Here is a 19,561-nt window from a genome sequence, read left to right as displayed (position 1 = left end):
ATCTCGTTTACTTGAACATGAAGTATTGCCTTCAGTCACATCATAAAACCTGAATGTTTATACAGTGCCTATCTGAAAAGTGACCTCTAGGCATTACCTGGTCAGCACTAGTGAGGTGGAAAGCTGTGCCTTGTGTAGAGAGCACCCTTCCAAGGTATCTGATTCTGGCCTTTTCCTTGCCTTTGATATGTTTTACAGTTTTATAAGTTGTAGGTAACTGGTAGCAATGCAAAATAGTTACTGTCTATAGACATGGAAAAAAGCTCTTTGTGTGTTAAAACGACTATCCCTCCCCATTATGAAGAAAAGCCAGTTTCTTGTATATCTGTAAATTCGTTTCAACCATTAATTCGATCATTCCTTTAATCCATGTAAATTTGTGCTTCTCTGACTTCTCCTTTGAACTGATTGTAACATCTTACTAATACTCTCATTAATAATGAGGTCAATAAAATCTTAACATATGTTTATTTTATATCTTATGAGGGTCATCGTTTTACCTTTGGTAATTATTCTTTAACATAAAATTTTATGGTCTCTATTAAAAATAACAAAGGTACTGTGCTTCCTTTAACCAGTGAAGAAATGGACCCTAGTAAGAGGAACTTGGATCCAAAAAGTGGAAGAACTAGGGCTTCAAAACATTGGAAGTTTTCTCTTAATATTGTAAAAATGAGTATAGACTCATAAACAACCAATGGGTTAAAGAAGAAATTACAATGGAGTTTAGAAAATAATTTGAGATGAATTAAAATGAAAACACAACACCCTCAAATTTATGGGATGTTGTAAAAGCAGTGCTCAGAGGGAAATTTATAGCTACAAATGCCTGCATTTAAAAGATTTTAAATCAATAACCTAACTTACATGAAACAGAGATTAGAAAAATCAGAGGGAAAATTAATGAAACCAAAAGTTGGTTCTTTTTTTAAAAAAAAGATTCTATTTATTTATTTGAGAGAGAAAGTGAGAGAGTGAGCCTGAGTGGGGGGAGGGGCAGAGGGAGAGGGAGATGAGAGAATCTGAAGCAGACTCCTCACCCAGCGTGGAGACCGACATGGGGATCGATCTCGGGAGCCTGAGATCGTGACCTGAGCTGAAATCAAGAGTCCGATTTCACTTAACCAGGGAGCCATCCAGGGCACCCCCATAAGTTGGTTCTTTGAAGATCAGCAAAATTGACGAACCTTTAGCTAGATTGCTAAGAAAAAAGAGAGAAGCAAATAACTAAATTAAAAAATGAAAGTGAGGATGTTACTGCTGATCTTGTAGAAATGAAAAGAATTACGGGAGAATACCATGAGAAGTTGTATGCCAAAAAATTAGATAATCTAGATTAAATGGATTGATGCCTAGAATCTATCTACACACTGCCAAAACTGTCCCCCCTCCCAAAATAGAAAATCTGAACAGACCTATAACAAGAGATTGAATCAATTATTAAAAAGTTCAGGATGAGGGGACTTTCAAGCGTCTGACCCCGGGAATTCGAGCAGGCATGAGCCTCTGGGTGGACAAATACCGGCCCTGCTCCTTGGGACGCCTGGACTATCACAAGGAGCAAGCGGCCCAGCTGCGCAACCTGACTCCATCTAAAAAGAAAATTGAAATTAGCACTATTGCAAGCAATTATCACCTTGAAGTTAATCCCAGTGATGCTGGAAATAGGACCGGGTAGTAATTCAGGAGATGTTGAAAACAGTGGCACAATCACAGCAACTTGAAACAAACACTCAAGGAGATTTTAAAGTGGTATTATTGACAAACTCACCAAAGATGCTCAACATGCCTTGCGTAGAACCATGGAAAAGTATATGTCCACTTGCAGACTGATCTTGTGTTGCAATTCTACATCTAAAGTGATACCACCTATTCGTAGTAGGTGCCTGGCAGTTCGTGTGCCTGCTCCCAGGATTGAAGATATTTGTCATGTGTTATCTACTGTGTGCAAGAAGGAAGGTCTGAATCTTCCTTCACAACTGGCTCATCGACTTGCAGAGAAGTCGTGCAGGAATCTCCGAAAAGCCCTACTTATGTGTGAAGCCTGCAGAGTGCAACAATATCCTTTTACTGCAGATCAAGAAATCCTGAAACAGATTGGGAGGTGTATCTCAGGGAGACGGCCAACGCTATTGTCAGTCAGCAGACTCCACAAAGGCTCCTTGAAGTTCGTGGAAGACTTTATGAGCTTCTAACTCATTGTATTCCTCCTGAAATAATAATGAAGGGCCTTCTCTCAGAACTTTTACATAATTGTGATGGACAACTGAAAGGGGAAGTGGCCCAGATGGCCACTTACTATGAACATCGTCTACAGCTCGGTAGCAAAGCCATTTATCACTTGGAAGCATTTGTGGCCAAATTTATGGCACTTTATAAGAAGTTCATGGAGGATGGATTGGAAGGCATGATGTTTTGACATCTTGAGGTCTATCCTTAATTCTTCCTAATATTTCTCAGTATCAGCATTTACATTCAGTTTATATTGGAAGAGCTGCAGGTAAAATAAACTAACTTTACTTAAAAAAAAAAGTTCAGGATGAGATGGCTTTATTGGGTGAATGCTACTAAATATTTAAAGAATAGCATCAATCTCTCTCAAACTCTTCTAAAAAAATAGAAGAGAAGGGAATACTTTCTGTCTCATTTTATGAGGCTAGCATTGCCCTGATACCAAGGTCAAGATAAGAAAACTACAGACCAAGATTCCTATGATACTGATGCAAAAATCCTCAACAAATTACTAGCAAACGGAATTCAGCAGCATATTAGAAAAATTATCCACCATAACCAAGTGGGATTTATCCCAGGAGTGCAAGAGCAGTTCAACATAAGTTCAATCAATGTAATACACCATATATATAGAATGAAGGAATAAAACTTACATGATCATCTCAATCAGAAAAAGCATTTACAAATTCCAGCACCCTTTCACAATAAAATCATGAAAAAAAAAGAGAAATAGAAGGAAACTACCTCCACATGATAAAAGGCATTATGAAAAACCCACCATGTTCAATGGTGAAAGACTGAAATCTTTCCTTCGAAGACAAAGAATAAGGCAAACGATGCACACAAAAATCAGTCATGTTTCTGTATACCAGCAGTGAACAATCTTAAAAGGAAATTAACAAAATGGTTCCATTTACAGTAGGATCCAAAAGAATACATAGAAATAAATTTAACCAAAGTGGTGAAAGACTTATGCACTGAGAACTAAAAACATTGCTGAAAGAAATCAAAGAAGAACCTAAGTAAATGGAAATATGTATCATGTTTATGGACTGGAAGACTTATTACTATTTTCAAGGTATAGAGTGTTTTTATTTTTAATTTTTAATTTTTTTCATAAAGAGAAAATTTTAATAAAGTCCATACTCAGTGGCACTTTTAACTAAATCTCTAAAAATCCATCCAATAAGGTATAAAATTTTAAAAATCAGATATTCATAATTTTGACCTTTACTCGGAATTTTGTATTTTTTCTTTAAGTATTTATTTTGTGTTTTTAAATATTTTATTCACTTATTTGAGAGAAAGTGAGAATGAGCTAGAGCACACAAGTAGGGGGAGCGGCAGAGGGAGAGGGAGAAGCAGGGACCCTGACGCGTGGCTTGATTCCAGGACTTGGGGATCATGACCGCTTAACCGACTGAGCCATCCAGGTGCCTGTAGTTTATTTTAAATTCCAGTTAGTCAACATATAGTGTTGTGTTATATTAGTTTCAGGTATACAATATAGTGATTTCAACACTTCCATTACAACACCCTGTACTCATCAGTACAAGGGTTTCCCTCTGAATTTTTGCTTTTGTTTCTCTTGACTCAGGAGACATATCTAGAAAGAAGTTGCTATGGCCGATGTCAAAGAAGTTATTGCCTGTGTTCTTTTCTAGGATTTTTATGATTTCATGTCTCACATTTAAGTCTTCAATCCATTTTGAGTTTATTTTGTGTATGGTGTAAGAAAGTGATCCGGTTTCATTCTTTTGCATGTTGCTGTCTAGTTTTCCCAACACCATTTGTTGAGGAGGCTGTGGAAGACTTATTATTGTTAAGATGGCAATAATACCCAAAGTGATGAACAGATTCAGTGCAATTCCTGTCAAAATTCCAATGGCTTTGTTTTTGCAGAAATGGAAAAGCCAGTCTTTAAATTCATATGGAATTGCAAGGGGCTCCAAGTAGCTAAAATAATCTTGAAAAAGAAGAACAAAGTTGGAGGACTCACACTTCCTGATTTCAAAACTCACTAAAAATCAGCAATAAGCTAAACAGTGTGATACTGGCATAAGAATAGACACGTAGACCAAAGGAATAGAATTGAGATTCCAGAAATAAACCCATACATCTATGGGCAATTGACTTTTGACAAGAGTGCTGAGATCATTTAATGAGAGAACAGTAGTCTCTTCAACATATGGTGCTGGGACAACTAGATAGCCACATGTTTCAATTGAACCCTACTTCATACCATACACAAAAATTAACTCAAAATGGATCAATTACCTAAATAGAAGATCTAAATCTCTTAAGTTCCTAATGGAAAACAGGGTTAAATCTTCATGACCTTGGATTTACTGATAGATTCTTAGATATAATAACAAAAGCATAAGCAACAAAAGAAAAAATGCATTGGTTGGATTCCATTTAAATTAAAAAATTATGTGCATCAAAGGACAATATTAAGAAAGTAAAGAGACAACTTACAGAATGGGAGGAAATATTTGCAAATCCAATGTCTGGTAAGGATCTAACATCCAGATATGTAAAATAGACTTACAGCTCAAAAACAAAAAGAGGGATAACCCAGTTTAAAAATGGACAAAGGATTTGAATAGACATTTCCCCAAAGACAATATACAAATGGCCAAGAGTGCGTGAAAAGATGCTTGACATCATTAGTCATTAGGGAAATGCAAATTAAAACTGCAGTGAAATACCACCTCACACCCACTAGGATGGCTGTAATTAAAAAAAAAGAAAATAAATGTTGTTGAGGATGTGGGGAAATTTTGGAACCTTCATATGTAGCTGGTGGAAATATAAAATGGTACAGCTGCTGTGGAAAGCAGGTTTGGCCATTCCTCAAAAAGATAAACAGAATTACCATATGACCCAGCAATTTCACTCTGAGGCATATACACAAACAATTGAAAACAGGTTCTCAAATAAATACTTGTACAGGAATGTTCATAAGAGCATTATTCACAATAGCCAAAAGGTGGAAACGACCCACGTAGTTTGGATGGTTTGAGTGGATAAACAATTGTGGTTTATACATATGATGAAACAGTAGTTTTAAAAAGGAGTGAAATCCTGATACACTGTGATGATCCTGGAAAACACTATGCTAATTGAAAGAAACTAGTCACAAATCGTCACGTATGTGATTTCATTTATATGAAATATCCAGAACAGGTAAATCCAGAGACAAAGTAGATCTGTGATTGCCAGGGGCTGTGCGGAGGGGAGAATGGGGGAGTAATTTCTTAATGAGCATAGAGTTATTTGGGGATGAAGAAAATACTTTGGAACTGAATAGGGGTCGTGGTTGCATGATATTGTGAATTACCAAGTGCCACTGAGTTGTTCACTTTAAAAATAGCTAATTATGTGTTACCCAGATTACACCTCAACAACAACTACTACTACTACAAAAGACGAGGGTAGACAATTTACACGTTTGATATAGTTTAAATGTGAGGAATTAGTTCCCAGGGGGAAGAGGGTTTAGATTGGCAGTATTAGTATTTTCCCACCAAAACCACAGAGGACACCTCTGGCCAATGGCACTGAGATAGGAAGCACCCTCCCTGGGGTTCTCAGGATTATGTGCAATTTCCAGTGAGTTTCCTTTAATTCCACCTCACCAGCTTTGTTACAGATTACTCATGGCATATCTCATAGAGTCAAGAATCTGTGATTTAGGTGATGGTCATTTTAAATTTTGATCATGTGAAGGTGGGGGGCGGGACAGGAGTGTGGGGAGAAATGTTAGTGGAAAATGTTACATTTCTTAAGAAAAGTTTAAGGAGGGTGACTGGGTGGCTCAGGTCATGATCCTGGGGTCCTGGGATTGTGTCCCGCATCGGGCTCCCTACTCAGCTGGGAGTCTGCTTCTCCCTCTGCCCCTCCCCACGCTTGTGCACATGCACTCTCTCTCTCTCTCTCTCTCCCTCACAAAAATAAATAAATAATAGTTAAAAAAAGTTAAGGACAAATACAAGGGATACTTTGTATAGAATTACGAAATTCAAGTGTTACCGGAAGGTACAGAATGAAAAGGGAAGGCTTCTCTACCTTGGACAATCACTGTTAATATGTTCTTGTGATTTTTTTTAAAGAACTGTTTCAAGCTTGTGTGTGCTTACATACACATAGATTTTTCTTAAAAAAAATAAAGAAGACTTGCATATGGCTTTTTCCCCCTTTTATTGAGATATAATTGACATAATAATGTATTAGTTTTTAGGAGTACAACATAGTGATTCCCTATTTGTATATATTGCAAAATGATCACCACAGTAAGTATAGTTAACATCTGTCACCACACATAGTTACAAAGTTTTTTCTTATGAACTTTTAAGATCTGCCCTATTAGTAACTTACAAATATACAATATGCCATTGTTAACTTTAGTCACCATGCTGTACACTAGATCCCCAGGATTTATTTATTTTATAACAGGAATTTTGTACCTTTGACCACCTTCCCTCATTTTACCCACCTTCACCCCAACCTCTGGCAACCAACAATCTGTTTTGGCTTTTTATCCAACAGTGAATCTTAAGAGCTCTTCCCATACATACAAGCACTACTGATGTACTTTATTCTTTTAAATGGCTATGTAGGGGCGCCTGGGTGGCTCAGTTAGTTGGGTGTCTGTCTTTGGCTCGGGTCACGATCCCGGAGTTGTGGGATGGAGCCCTGCATTGGGGGGGGGGGTCCCTGCACAGCGGGAAGCCTGCTTCTCCCTCTCCTCTACTGCTCCCCTACTTGTGCTCCCTCTCTCTTGCTCACTTTCTCTCTCAAATAAATAATAAATAAAAGCTTAAAAAAATAAGTGGCTGTGTAATCATCATGGTAATAATGAGCATTTATTGAACATTTGCAATGTGCCAGTGCTGTTCTAAGTGCTATGGATATATTACCTCATTTAATCTTCACAAATCCTCTGAGATAGGCCCTGCCACTGCTTCTATTTTACAGATGAGGCAACATTGCCCAGAGAGACTCAGCAAGAAATTTAAATTCCTTGTGTCTGATCCCAAACCCATGCTCTGACCCCCACAAAATTCTGCTCCCCTTCACAGTTTGTGGGAGAGCTGGGGTTTATCATTATTTACAGCTTTCATGCATTCTACTCCTTGATTATTTTCTGTTCCCCTAATGTAGTCCTCCTATTAAAAGAGCTAGGGAATAACCAAGAAGAGTTAAACAATTATGATGAAGATTTTCAAAATTTTTTCCCAAGAATGGCTACTAGGGCTTGATTTCTTAGCCCAGGAAAGAGGGTGTCTCTAATTTTTATAGCGTGGTGTGCATACTAAAAGAAATAGTGACCGCTATTCTCACCTGTAGGGGAGGCAGGGCCTAGTTGTTCTTTTGGGACAGCAAACGGAGACACACTGAAACTGTATTGGTCTCCTCGGCCTGCCCTGCCACACAGTGGCTGCGTTCTAGAATAAAAGGGTGGGCCCCCGAAAGCCCTCGACCCTTGGGCTAGAGGGCCATTAGCTGTTTCTTCTTTATTTTCTTCCTATGAGGACATTGTGTCTCCCCAAACTGAGCTCCAGATTGAAATATAGCCTGTAGCTCAACTAACAGGTCAGAGGGGGGAGGTATGGGATGTTTTATGAATTTGTGGCACATTAACAGATGAGGCATATTTTGGAGATGTTTGTTGGCAAGACAATTGTATGTATACTGGGGATTTATGTTTTGGCTTTTGTGGAGAAAGAAGGAAGCAGCAGAGTGATGCCCATCAGCCTTTTGCTACTGTCTTGCAGGAGCGTAAGCAGCTAGCTAGTTTGGATCAAGAATCAAGAAAACACTAATGGAAAACTCAAGCTCCCCAATTTTTTCCTTTGGCCAGCAAAATGACAGGATGCACCTGCCATCTGTGTGTCCTGGCTGACCCTGTGTTCCTGGCCCCTGCAGATACAGTTGGCCATTTAGATCCACTTAACAGAAAAGGATCCGATCTTGTGGTAAAAATGCAGGTTTGGCATACGTCGGGACTCTGGGGACTTATTCTGAAATATACTGATTTTTTTGGAGGGGAGAGGGCAGGCACACAAAATAGGTTCTCTGGGCAGATTTGCCAGCATGTTTCCAGGTGCATCATACACTCGGGAGAGTGTTTTGGTGCCACTGTGGGAAGGCACCAGATTTACAGGTAGGAAACCAGAGTTTGAAATTAGCTGCTAAGATCATGTGGTTAGGTCATGGAGGAGCAGAAGTTTGTGCTCTGAGTTCAGAGAAGGTCTGCAATATCTTTCTTGATCTCCACAGTTGTCCAAACCACGAAGTGAAGAAACATACTTCCTTTGGGTCATCTGACCAAATTACTACCTGTAAAATTTTGGCCTGGTTGCCTCAGTTGAGCTGCAATCTTCCTGCCTGGTTGAGAGAGAGTCCAGTGGGGGAAGTAGGGACAGAGTATCTTTGGTCCCCAGAGCCAAAACATGAGTGGGTATAAGGTCCAAATTGAAACCAGAATGATGATTTCACTCCTGTCTTTCCTACCACATCATCTTTCCTAGCACATTTATTTTTCTTTCAAGTTTCTTTTTTAAAAAAATTACTTATTTACTTATGTAATCTCTACCCCCAACGTGGGGCTCGAACTCATGACCCTGAGATCAAGAATTGCATGCTTTTGCGACTGAGCCAGCCAGGCACCCCTCCTTTCTCTCTCTCTCTTTTTAAATAGAGTCAATCAGTTGTATTTTCGTAAAGCTAGAGTATAGAAATGAACATTCGCTGGCAAATTAGAAGATGCACATTGCTTTCTGTAACTTAGATTCCGCGTGCATGTGTAGCAGTCATGCTTGTGGCCCACAATGTGGACGAAATATGCTCAGTGTAAAATGTGTCCTCCTGATGTTCTGGCCAGAAGCAGATGGACTTCGCTGTTGGCAGGGCCTGGACATCAGGCTGTGGAGATCTTTTCCAGGCTCCGCATGTGGACTTTTTCTAGGTAGGAGAAATCGTTATTCTGATGTATCATTCTCCAGCCACCATGGTAGAGTGGCACATTATTAAGCTATCGTTTGGATGTAATAAATAATACTTGTGGTAGAAACTGACTTCAGCTAGTGCCTGTAAAAAAACAGTGTGTGTGACGATGTGACAAGGAAGTGAGGGGATCGAGTGGAGAGGGGATCGGTGATGATGTAATGTGACCAGGGCTTATCTAGAAAGTCCTTAGAGATGTTTCCCCGTGTGTGTGTGTGTGTGTGTGTGTGTGTGTGTGTGTGTGTGTGTGTGTGTGTGTGTGTGTGTGAAGCTTCAGATGGGGCAGCCCGCTGCTGGGCTGCCTTGGGCGGTTCCCACATGTACCAAGGCCTCAGGAAGATAGGGAACATCCTGGGGTCACCAGCAGCCCTGGGCACGCTGTCTCCAGGCTGCTTCCTTCCTTCTTCCTTCTGAGTGAAAAGATGGCCACCCCCAGCTTCCGCCTCACGTGACACAGTTGTAGCTTTGGGGAGCTTTGTCTCTCTGTGTTTCCTGGCCTGTGTGGAAGGACACACCGAGAGTCCCTTCCCCAGTGCTTGCTTGTAGTTATTAGAAGTCCCTCTGTGGCGCTGTTGAGGCTTTTTTGATTAACAGAAATGTGAAATCAGTTTGCCAGCTTTGGCATCCAGTAGATTTCTGGGCTTTGATGGCACAGTATTGAGAAGATCCTAACTAGCATGTCATTCTTTAGAATTGTGTTTCTGTGTACGTTTTTATATGTTGTGTAATATCTTAGTACAGTAGCACATGTATACAGGTTGTAAGTAAATATACACGTATTAGAGGATGCACACAGTGATTTCAGTGTTGGTATGTGAAGTTCAAACATGCACTGATGCCTTATATCATCGTGAGCAGGAAGGTCGCCTGCACTGTGGGAGTATCCTGTTGTCTGTACTTATTTGTATTAAATTATTTTTTAATATAAAAGTTAACCAAAGTTGTTTGTTATAAGTTACAAACTGCCTGTTACTTCACTTTGAGATTCCTCAGTTCTGGACTTTTTCCTCCCCAGCGTTTGAAGGTCTCACATGCTGAGACTCTATAAGGTTTTGTTGACATCTTAAGACTCAGATGTGGCCTGAAGATGGTTTAGTGATAGGGAAAGAAAGTACCAGGAGACAGAGGCCTGGTATTGGCCTTAGCCCATTCCAGTGTGACTGTGACTTGCGCGGGCCTCAAGTTCTCTATCCACACAATGGGAATAATGACCTCAGAGTCACTGTGACGGTCAAATGCAGTAATAAATCTGAGTCTGCTCTATGAACCACAGAGCCTTTAGAATGTAGGTTAAGGTAGAGAGAGGCCATCGTTTTAGCTTCTCATGAACTTTTGACAAAGGGCATATTCTCACACATCATACCTGAGGGGAATTGTGGGGTGCCAAGGAACTCACCACTGGATGTGAGCAGTCATACCTCAGGGTGGGCAAGAGATTTTTCCTGTGTATGGTGCACCACTAGCTGTCTCTCTGTGTCATGAGGAGGAATTTAAAACAAAAGTCTACATCTTCTGGGCTCTTAAGGCGTTGAAGTCTGCCTCCATTTCTTGTTCCCATGTATGTAGCCTGTGCACTTATGGGATAAGAGATATCCTACTGAGGGGTGCCTGGGTGGCTCAGTCAGTTGGATGTCTGCCTTCGGCTCAGGTCATGATCCAGGAGTCCTGGGATCAAGCCCCAAATTGGGCTCCCTGCTCAGCAGGGAGTCTGTTTTTCCCTCTGCCTCTCACCCAGCTCGTGCTTTCTCTCTCTTAAATAAATAAATAAATAAATAAATAAAATCTTTTTAAAAAAAGGAGATATCCTAATGAATCTCCAGTGCCCGACACAGTGCCAGGCTTAGGCACGCAGGACGTGCTTAGGTAGAAGAGAAATGACCATCATACCTGTTTGCATCTCTGGGCCTTGTCACATAATTAGGAGCCCAGACGGTGTTCATCAAGAGGCAGTAGGGTTGGGATGGAGGTCAAGAGCTCAGGCTTCTGAGGCGTGGGCTAGTTCAATTGCTGAACCTCCCTAAACCTATTTTCCCAACTGTGAGGGGTGATAATAGTACATCTTTCATCGAACTGGTTTGAAGATTAAATGAGATGATGTAAGTTAACAGCACAGAGTCTAGCTTAACAAAATGTCAACTATCATCATTGTCATTATGAATAACATGATTGGCATTATTAAAAGCTCACTGATATTGTGATTTGGAACTTGGAAGCCCAGAAGCTCCATTTTTGCCTTGATGTCTTTAACCGTCTTCCATTTAATTTTCCCTTAGTCACCATTTTTGTTGGAGACACCAATTTCAACTCACCTGGACGAGTGCACTGACTTTTTAGGACAGGCTCACTTCAGTGCCCTCGATATTAACCTCTGTCAATGGGAACTTCTTTTTTAATGACGCCTGGGCCTCAATCCCCAGGACGCTGGGATCATGACCTGAGCTGAAGGCAGATGTTTAACAGCCTGAGCCACCCAGGTGCCCCCAGTGGGAACTTCTTACCCTCTGGCAAGGTTTTAGATTAGTTTTCCATGTTGGAGGGGTTGCAGGTGTTTTTTTGACCAGGGTTGTACCATAGCATTAAGGGCATGAGGTTGACTCCACAATTTAATATCAAGTGAAGAGCAGATCTGCAGTCATTTGCTTTCTTCCTGACCTTCAGCTGGTCTTTGGCTGGGGAGCAGTTGAGGACACGGTATAAGAGAGCATATTGCATTCAGAGTATATTTCCATGGCTTTACTGCTTATTATCAACATAACACCCATTCAGGCTGTTCCTGGGAAATTTGTCCGCATCTGAGTGTCTGTCTTTATCTGCAGACACACTCGCTCTATCTCATTTGGACGATAAAAGAACAGAAATGCCTCATCTTTGATCTTGGGGGCTTGGGCAATGGTGGGGAGTTGGGGGTTTCTGCTGACCTCTGCTTAGAGGCCGTGTTGTGCAGTGGATTCTTCAGGTAGCTGTGATGTAGGAATACTTGATATTAACCTCTGTCAGTCTCTTAAGCACGTGTGGAAGTGCCAGATGACATGAAATCAGAATTCTAAACCATGAAAAAGTCAAGCTAGCATGGTAGTGATGGGGGGATGTTTCTGCTCACACTCCAGAGGCCAACTCCCCTTCTTCTGGCATACTCCCTTCCTTTCTTGCAAGTGCCTTTCCTGATGCTAGTGTGCTAATCGTGTCTAGGCCTTGATGTAGTTGACCTTCATAAGTATAGGACGATTCCTAATACATCATGGGTCATGGTTGTTATTTTGTTGGAACCGTGATAGAGTCAGGACGGTGGATCAGCTGTGAGAAGATGGTCATCTCCCCGTCTTGTTCCTTATGCAGTCTGTAAGTGTGCATGTGTCTCATTTGATTAAATCACATTTGCTGTCAGCTAGTATCTTATTAAGGTATCACTACAGGTAGTTATATTCCAATGAATCTCGGCTTGGTGATCTGAGAAGTGTTGAGTGTTTGTTCATATAAGTGAGGTGGCTGAGGATGCTAACTTTTCAAAGTGACTGTAGTCGGGATGTATGAACTGTTTTTTCAGTCTGCCCTGCAGAACTGAGCATAGAGTACAGGTCCAGCTCTTCTAGAGTCTTAGCACTGACATGATAGACTTTGGCTGCCATCACCTATGATGGCACATAGTAGGTGCTCAGTAAAAATACAGCCAATGAAAGAGCAGCCTTCTAAATGGTCTTTGTTTCCTCCTTTGGTTTCCCTCTAGTCCTCTTAAAGCTCCACAACTGGGTGGATTTCATTGGTTCTCACTGTGCTCAGACAAGTTCCGGACTCCTTACCCAGGTTAGGACAATGCCCTTGGCCTGTGGGTGTTCTGGGGTCTGTTCTGATTGAGTGATGCTCTGTGCTGGTGGTTAAATCATCCTGACATTGCTCTTCCTGGCCTGATCTCTCTCTAGCCTGCAGAACATTTGTTTGCGTTCTCCTGCTCCTGTTTCCAGGTGCTTCTTCCTGGTGGGTGTATCAGTGTTAATTAGGGTTCCTTCAGGGAAGCAGAGCTACTGTATTATGGGAAAGGATTCACCACGGTTGTCACACTTGATACCAGTGTGGGCGGAGGGGCAAGGAGAGGCCTGGAAGAAGGAGCTTGAAAATCAGAGGAAACCCCTCAAACCAGACAAATACCAGTGCGGTGGTTGGGTGGAGCTGTCACGGAAGCTCTGAGAAGCTGACACAGCCAACAGCAAGTGGCCTGCAGGGGGCGGGGTAGCTAGCTGTCCGTGGGCAGCTCTGCCTCTTGCCTACATCTGGAGGGAGGTCTGGGGCCACAGTCCGGAGAAGAGGTGGATGCAGAAGTGTGCTGTGCTGGGAACCTCTTTCTACCTGTGTGCTGAAGACCTTCAGTAGTGTAACAGCAATTCTTGACTTCCTGCAAATTCCCCTTTTGGCCAATTCTACCCCAGAACCCTATGGAGAAAGGGATTCTGGGAAATGTCATCCCTGCTTTAGCCAAGTTGACAGTAGGATAATCTAGGATGATGCAGAACAGACCAGTGTAGCAGAGCGTGTGTGGGGTGTGTACGCATGTGTGCATGCATGCAGATGTGCATGTGTGTGCATGCATTTGTATGCATGTGCATACATGCGTGTGTGGGGGTGTACGGTGTCTGTGTTTCACATGCACACATGTGCTTCAGATCCCCTGCAGAGAAATGTATGAGAATATCAGAAGAGGGGAGATAGAGCCTCTGGCTTAGCTTCTTTAAGCTTCCGACTGGGTTCTAGTCAGAGCGGGATCTGCAGGAGAAGCCAGAAGAAGGGGCAGAAGGAGCATTTGCTAGTCCCTGGGCTCTCCATCCACATGGTCATGGGGAGCTGCTGGCATCTTTGCCTCCCAGAGGAAAAAACCTCAAACCTCTACTAAATTCAATTCTTGGACAGACTTTCTTTCTCCCCTTGCTCTGTTCCTGTTGCTACAATTCAGCTCCCCCACCTCTCTTCCTCTGTTCTCCAGTCCTACTCTGTGCCTTGCCTGGCGAATGCATCTTTTTGGTTTCAGATTTAATGTCCCTGCCTCCACAAAGCCTTCCCTGATCTCTCAAACGTGTGTTAGATGTCCCTTTGTTTCCCTGTCATAGCACTTACCATGCATGATATGTGATGCTCTTCAGTTTACTTGTCTCTTCTTCCCTAGACCAGGAGTTCTGTGGGGGTAGGGACATATGATCTTGCTGGGACTTATCAGCAAGCACCATTTCTTCCCTTCCTGATGTCATACAAGTGATAAGTGCTGGCCTTTCTGATTCCAAGTTCTAAGCTGTGTGTGTGAGCATGTGTGTGTGTGTGTGTGTGTGTGTGTGTGCGTGCACGTGCACGTGTGCATGCATGCGTATGTGTGTGTCTGTGAATGGTTCATCCATCCCCTCGTGGGGATGACCAGTTGACCACGGCTGCTAGGACCTCTGCTCTGGAAGTGCAGCATGGAGGGTGGGACCTCAGGACAGTGTACCCTACAACATCTTCAGAGTTCACCAGATTGCCTTGGTGGGTGGGAACCAGAAGCAAGGTGGTAGAAGATTAAGCAGCACTGACCTTGAGATCAAGCAGTATGTGGATTTGAGATGGACAAGCAGTGGTAGCTTTGTTTTTTCTAGGTTTTGTACCCACTGTTGCCTTGAACACAGACATTCGGAGATGGGGAGGGGCGTAGCCTGAAACGGAGATGCTCAGCATTCAGAATGGGAGGGAGTCAGAGGGTGTCTATGGATTCAGCAGATCTTTCAAATATTTAGGTTATAAGTAACAGTGAGAATCTGATGAGGGATCTTCTCACATTCTCACCCGCAAAGGTAATGTGTGATTTGGGGGGTGTCAGATGTCTGACACCCATGACTCATCCTACAGAAGGGTGATGGGAGTGAAGAGGCAATGTGCTTGCCTGGGGTCCAGCGGTAGGGGGGACAGAGGAGGGACTCGCTCTTTCAGTTCATAGCTGCGCCCCTACTGAGCTGCAGCTTGACTTTTGCCTGGTGGTGGGGGAAATAACATGAGGCCATCAGATTCTGACAAGGGCACAGCACCCTGGCTGGTCCTCGGGTGCTGTGGCTCTGATGTGCTCTGATGTGTTGATGTGTCCATTATTAGGATCGTGTGTGTGCGTGCGTGCGTGTGTGTATGTGTGTGTGTGTGTGTGTTAGAAGCCCCCTGGATAGGGAGGGGAGGCTGTGGTGAGAAAGGGGAACATCAGCCTAGGGTGCTCCCTGATAAGCACCTTCGCTCTCCAGGGTATTTGGGCACGTACATTGTTGGGTCATTGTTTGCCTTGCCTTTTGTCTGAGACTTTGCCATTACACATTTTCTCCACAGAGATTTAGGATTAATTTAATGAGCTATTCTTTAGAACAGTTGTGAAGTGGGTTAATAGGATTCTCTCAAGCCCAGAGATGAGGAAATGAGCTCCCCGGATGTGTCCTCCATATTTCCTTTCTCCCTCGGTCTTCCCACTCTCGAGCACCAACCATCCAGGCCATGGCCTGACTGCTGGGTAGGAGAACATTCCTATGCTTCCCTTGAAGTGTCTTGTCATGGCTCCTAAGGACCGTAGTAAGGGTGTGTGGATGGAGGAGAAGAACCGAAATAGCTCCCACCCCACCTGCTGGTGTTGGAGTCCCTGCTGACTCACTGTGTGGAAATGATATTAAATGAAGGAGGATGTTTCTAATGAGATGAAAAGGCACTTCATAAAACATCGCAACTCTACACAGGGAGCTGTGTGAACGGTTACTCAAAGCGACTCTGAAATGTCTATAATGAGATCTTAAAAGCAAATTCTGAAATCCCCCGTTCTCTGCTTTCTGATCTTGCATGCTGTGATTTTTTTCCCTAGAGGCTTACCCTTAAGATTGAGTTACTGCTTTGCATTGTAGCTCTTTATCTACCATAACTGTATTTGCTGACTTTGGGTTTATCTTCAGTGCTTAAATCACTCTAAAATAGGTTTTGTCAGTTAAAGTCATGTAATATCTTTCCTCTCTCATGGGCCTGGGAGTGGTTCCTAGAGGAGGACTTGGAATCGCTGCTCTCGCGGCAGAGCCTCGTGAGTCCCATGCAGCTTTGCCATCATCATGCATCCGGACCACCCTCTCATACTTCTGACCTGCCCTCAACTTTCACTTCCCGCTCTGCAAAGGAGGCATAACTCTACTTCATTAAGGCTGCTGCATGGATGAAATAAAATTGGTTCAGAGTCAGTGCTTAATACATGTCTGCTATATCTGTCTTAGTTATCCACTACTGTGTAACAAGTTGCACCAAAGTTTAACAGCTTAAGACAGCATGCACTTACTCTCTCACTGTTTTGTGGGTCAGGAATCTGGGCACAGCTTCATGGGTCCTCTGGCTCAGGGTCACTTACAAGGCTACAATCAGGTGTCTCCTGGGGCTGTAGCCACCTTGGAACGGGATGGGGAGGGCAGGGTCTGCTTCCAAGTGCCCCCGGTGGTTTCTGGCAGGACACAGTTGCTGAGACCCCCTGTAAACGTGCTCTGAGGCCTTGATGGCTGTTGGCTGGAGCCTCTTTCAGTTCCCTGCATCGTGGTGCCCCCGTGCATGAGGGGGGTCTCGCTTCCTCAGAGCCGGCAGGTGAGAGGGCCAGCAGGAGTGTCAGAAAGAGGGCAATCAGTTTTTGTAGCCTAACCTCGGGAGTGACACTCATTTTTTTTTTTCATATTCTGTTTTTTAAAAGCAAGTCATTAGGTCCAGGCCACCCGCAGGGAACCAAATATGGGGGGTCGGGATCATTGGGAACCATTTTAGAAGCTGGCTACTACAATTATGATCATCATTTATCTTCATTTGCAAGCTCTACAAATCGGGAACAATGAATATTGAGTGTTTTGTAAGAAAAATTCCATAATATAATAAAATCTGAGGTTTCGTGTTTGGTGCCTATTGTAGGCCAGGTATTTCATGAATCAGTGGATTTTCCCTCTATGAAGAGGGGAGCCTATGTCTTTGTCATTTGTCCAGTGACCTGTCTGGCCCAGCCAAGAGCCCACACATAGGTTGCTTGTGAGGAAAGAAAGGTGGCCAAAGGATGGTTGGTTCCTTGATCAGGAAGTACGATTTAAGTAAAAAATTGTGTTACCTTTTTTTTTTAAGTGGTTAAGGTCACACCTTCTAAAATTCATTAGATAAACATATTTCTGCTTAGCTGCACAGGGTTTGTACACGAGGACAAACTGCTCTCTGAGAAATGCCAAGAAGCAGTGGGGCTGTTATAAGAATAACGGAAGTAAAGGAGTTGGGAGCTGCCCTTCCTCTTTTAAAGAGTGTCTTCCTTCTTCAGCTTATCAGCGAAGTAAGGCAGGAGGAGAGACGGTGGCTGAGAGGGCTGCTGTAAGAGCTGGGGAAGGAGAGGGGCAGAGCCCCAGTGTTCCTCTTTCCTCATTCCCACTGTGTCTGTGTCTTCGGCCTTCCTGCGACTCCGAGGACATTGCCACCAGCTGGGCCGAAAGACACTTCACCACTGGGGCCAGAACATCCATGCCTGAAAGATTTCTAAACTTTGGAATTTACTAGATCTGCCGACTCTGGAATAATGAGAGGCAAATAAACTTAACAGTAGAAAGGGGATGGTAGTTTTAAATATCATAAATATTTTCTTCCTAGCATTGGTTTCTTTGGGGCTGGGTGATGTCCCCCAAACATGACCATCTCTTCTTTTTGAACACTTACCTAAGAGTCACAGAAGATCTGGGGAGGAGTCTTAGCCTTGACACTCATGTCCTTGGTCAGGTTGCTGCGATTCCCTCCTATAAAATGAGGATGCTAAGACTTAATCAAACATGATGAGAGATATGAGGAGACAAGGCAGTTTAACCTTTCCACAGACAATAGAAACAGACCCACAGAGGATATGGATAATGGAATTACCAGATGTAGACTTTAAAATATGTAAAATATAAATGTTAATATATTCAAGGAAATAGAAGTCATGATTTCAAAAGTTGGCAAGCAATCAAAAACTATAAAAAAATTTTACGACAGAAAAAATACAATAATTGATGTTGGGGAAATCAATAAATGGGATTATCATCATGTTAGATACATTGGTAGAAAGAACTAGAAATTAGATCAGATCTCCAAACTGAAACTCAGATAAAAATATAGAAAACAGAGAAAAGAGTATAAAAGACATACAAGATAAGGTGAAAAAGTTTAATACGAGCCTATCTGGAATCCCAGAAAGAGAGAAGAGATATAATAGAGCAGAAGCAATACTCAGAGATAATAATGGATACTTTCCTTATGAAATGCCTAGCTTGGTGCCTGGAACTTTTTATGTGCTCAGTAAATGTCAGCTTTTCTTATTGCCCATATTACTATTTTGTTCGCTCCTGTTCCTATGAAAGATTTGTGCTATTGGCAATATTGCTGGAGTCCAAATCTGCTAGACCATTTGTTCAACAAAGATCTCTTTAGTCTCCCAGGGCGTTCTGCTTGCTCTGAAAGCCTGAGCATCTGGTTCTCACTGGCTAAAATCCCCAGTTTGAAATTCGAGTAAGTTTTCCCATGGAAACAAATAAGTTATCCTATAGATATAAACAGAGATCAGGTTTCTCCATTGTAGAGTGCTATAGTTCAGCTGCAAGTTTGGGAAATAATCATAATTTATTTACAGCATTATTTCAACAGAAAAATGCTCTCTGAATTTCAAATGATTAGCCAGCAAATGCAGTGTTGGAAGATGGCCATTGGTCATTCATTTGATGTATCGGTGATTGCTTGGACAATGACCTCGGTGCGATCCACTCTAACTTCTTGTCTTGATTCCTTTGTGAAGTTTAAGTCTGAGTGTAAGTGTCCTGACTGCAGGAATTGGGCTTAATTTTCTCATCTCCTGTCCTTTCATATTGCTGATGCACAGGCACTGAATAGACGAGTGGATGTGTGATGGATGCACGCCTTCTGGAGAGAAGTGGTTTGGCCGGTAAATAGAGCCCTGGGTGTGGGGAAAGGGATGCCTGAACCTTGATGATGCTTTTACTAGTTGTAGGACCGTAGACCCTGGTTTCCTTACGTGGGAAATGTGGACAGTGCCTTCTGTCCTCCGCTTTACAGAGGGCTGTTGTGAGGACCCAGTGAGAGAAAGTGAATACATGTGTCTCTGTCCCCTTTGGAACCATTTAATTATCTCCTTCTTGTGGTTTTCATGCTCCTCGTTTCTGCTGATTTCTTTCTATTACCTAGGAGGATATTTTTACATGTCTCCTGGTCACTTTTTGCACCCCAAACAATGGCCTCTTATTCTCTGTATGTTGACTTTACATTATTCTCATATACATCTAGAGAACTGTGG

At 42.5% G+C, this 19,561-nt stretch overlaps 1 protein-coding gene and 1 pseudogene across 2 annotated transcripts in view; both read left to right on the top strand.

Moving 5' to 3' along the window:
• The window catches only part of RAB31 (RAB31, member RAS oncogene family), a 133,650-nt gene that overhangs the window by 27,385 nt on the left and 86,704 nt on the right, over window positions 1-19,561 (top strand). The window lies entirely within an intron of this gene.
• On the top strand, window positions 1,499-2,517 carry LOC113912794 (annotated as a pseudogene). Its single transcript, XR_003516974.2, has one exon. The product of XR_003516974.2 is annotated as a replication factor C subunit 3-like (transcript).

The sequence above is a fragment of the Zalophus californianus genome, chromosome 14 (assembly GCF_009762305.2).
Source record: "Zalophus californianus isolate mZalCal1 chromosome 14, mZalCal1.pri.v2, whole genome shotgun sequence".
NCBI classification, from domain to species: Eukaryota; Metazoa; Chordata; class Mammalia; order Carnivora; family Otariidae; genus Zalophus; species Zalophus californianus.
The sequence above is the reverse complement of the archived record's forward strand: the minus strand, read 5'-3'. Positions and strand labels throughout refer to the sequence as shown.